The 2,788-nt window shown below is 35.0% G+C and overlaps 1 protein-coding gene and 1 long non-coding RNA gene across 2 annotated transcripts in view; one reads left to right on the top strand and one right to left on the bottom strand.

The window, feature by feature from the left end:
* LOC128251260 (uncharacterized) overlaps positions 1-2,077 on the top strand; it is a 3,121-nt gene extending 1,044 nt beyond the window's left edge. The window contains exon 3 of the long non-coding RNA XR_008267044.1: positions 1,400-2,077. This is a non-coding gene — a long non-coding RNA (uncharacterized LOC128251260). The remainder of the gene's footprint in view (positions 1-1,399) is intronic.
* Positions 1-2,788, bottom strand: part of LOC106869292 (toll-like receptor 3) — a 353,412-nt gene that overhangs the window by 118,755 nt on the left and 231,869 nt on the right. The gene's annotated exons all lie outside the window — the stretch shown is intronic.

The following is a 2,788-nucleotide window of genomic DNA, read 5'->3' as shown; positions in this document are numbered from 1 at the left end:
CTCTTTAATTTCTTTGTGAGTTGGATCAGTTTTGTTGACAACATTCCATTGATCTATATGTGTGTAAATATTAGCATGTGTTAAAATGTGTATATTTGAATGAGAGTGTGTGTGGAGATGAGTGTGCGACAGAAAGTGTATAAGATATGCATGCATGCGCATATGTTTCTTTGTGTGTGTGTGTGTGGATGAGTGAAAGCGTGTCTACATATGTAACTTTGCAAACCAAATTACATTGGTATGAGCAAAATTACATATGTATCGACACATGTAAGTTACAGGTGGATCAACAAATATAACTCATCATTATCATCATCATCATCGTCGTCGTTGTCGTCGTCGTCATCATCATCATCATAATCATCATCATCATCGCCATCATCGCCACAATTATCCTCATCATTATCATGAACATCCTCATCAGTATAGGGACCTCTTCAACAATCACGTCATATTCATCGAAATCATAATCCTTATAACCATTATCATTAACTGCTATTTTACTTTCATTATTTTATTCTGATTTTCTTTTTATCGTCATTTAGTTTATTGTTTTACTCTCCTGCAGTATATTCTTCTTCATTTGTTTTATAATCGTCTTCATTCTACATTCTCATCTCTGCCAGTGTCTTCGTTTTCGGTTATTTTCTTATTTCTCATTTTCCACTTACTCTCCTCCCTCTTTCATATACTTCTACTTATTCATGACCTACATCCGCATTTTTCATCTAATTCTATTATGTATGATTTTTCACTTTCTCTTTCTCATCTCTTTCTGCCTCCACACTGTCTCCGTTAGTTTTACATATTTTACTGATTATTTCCTTTCGCATTACCCTTATCAATTTCAAGTTTTTTCTTACTATTCTGCCCCTTCTATTCCTAACCCTTCTTTTCCCTTCTGTTCGACGTCATCAGCAATATATCCTTTTTTCTTTCTTTATTCACCGTTGGCGTCTTTGTCGTTTTCGTTTATTTCTTTTCCCCTTCAATTACTTTCATCATCTTAGTCATCACTACCTTTATGATGATCACCATCATTCATTTACATGAAAGTCATTATCGTCAAATTCATCACACTCATCATCATCATCCTCTCCATTGCCTCCTTCTCTGCCTCTTCATACTCATCCTCATCAATGTCTTCATATTCTCTCTTTTACTATAATGCTTTCATCTAATTTCTGCCTTCTTAACTCTTGGCGGTGGCGTGGGTGACATATTGGGTGATGACACTTTCACTGGGTTTTTAATATTTCATTGGGTGTCCTACTACATTTTTCCGAAACTGAAGCTACTATACTTATAGACCCTGCACTTATTTCATTGACTAGTGATAATATTTAATGTTATAACAAATGTGCTCACTATTTTTCATCACCTCACTCTTACGTTTCAGATATCTGCGTAAGAACAATATTACAAAAGCCGAAGATGGAATTTTCCAAGATCTTCCCAATTTAACAAAATTGTAAGTTGAATTTGTAGATAATCTTTCGTTGCCGATTCCTTCTAAATATTCAATGTCTTCTCTTTCTTCCATTGAACCTCTCTGTGTATCTTTGTCCATTTTATTTTCTCTACCATCGTGTGAAAGCGAACGCGTGTTGGTGTGATTGTGATGCTGTATGAATATGATTTCATGATTTGTGGATGCGTTTGTGTGTGCGAGCCTATCATGTGTGTACAGTACAATTTGCAAGTGATTTCCTGTTGACGAGCTGTGGACCATCTCCGATTACCAATAACGACTCTTGATTCCATATGTGTATTTATAACTATATTACTCATATTTCTAATTTTATACATACATTATCGCTTATTAATTCTCTTAACTTCCTTGTTTTTCCATCTCTTTGTTTTTCATATGAAGTCCGTTTCTTCTTCTTCTTCGTCTCCTCCTCATCTTCCTTCTTCTTCTTCTTCTTCTTCTTCTTCTTCTTCTTCTTCTTCTTCTTCTTCTTCTTCTTCTTCTTCTTCTTCTTCTTCTTCTTCTTCTTCTTCTTCTTCTACTTCTTCTTCTTCTTTTTCTTCTTCCTCGTGTTCTTTTTGTTACTTCTTCTCCCCGTCCTGCCCATCCTGTCCATCCTTTATTCCTCTTTTGTTTATTGTCGTTGATGGCATTTTTTAGACACAAGGTATACTTTTTCATGAAACAGACAGTCTACTGCTAAAAATCCATTCTACTAATGGTACAAGGCCTGAAATGTTGGGGAAGAGATAGCCGATTACTTCGACCCTCAAAGGATGAAAGACGAAGCCGACCTTGGCAGAATTTGAAAGATAAGGCGGACGAAATGCCGATAAGCATTTCAGTCTTCTGCATAATAATGATATGAAGAACTTTTCCAATTTAACTACATTATAAACCGAAATCAGTCTTAATGATAATCTTTCTCTGATGTAGTGTTTCTAAACAGTTACCTTCTAATTTAACATTCACTGTCTCACGATGTCTTTGTCTCTCACTCTTTCCAACTCTCTCTTTACATGTTCGTCCAGTATATCATTTTCAATTACGTTTCTTTTATGAACTATATAACCATCACATTTATCGTATTTCTCATCTTTCTAGTTTTTCTATTCATGCAATACATGATATTTTGCTCCATTATCATACCTATTACCATCGTTATAATAATCATTATATACATCCTCATCAGAATCGCAATTATCCTCATGAACATCATCATGATCCTGATCGTCATTATCATGATCGTCATAATCATCACCAGTAGCAGAGAAATCATCGTCATCCGCTTCTTTTTCATCTTCTGTTTGTTCTTGT

Source organism: Octopus bimaculoides, chromosome 29 (genome assembly GCF_001194135.2).
Source record: "Octopus bimaculoides isolate UCB-OBI-ISO-001 chromosome 29, ASM119413v2, whole genome shotgun sequence".
In the NCBI taxonomy this organism is placed as follows: Eukaryota; Metazoa; Mollusca; class Cephalopoda; order Octopoda; family Octopodidae; genus Octopus; species Octopus bimaculoides.
Note: the sequence above shows the minus strand (reverse complement) of the source record. Positions and strands in the feature narration are given on the sequence as shown.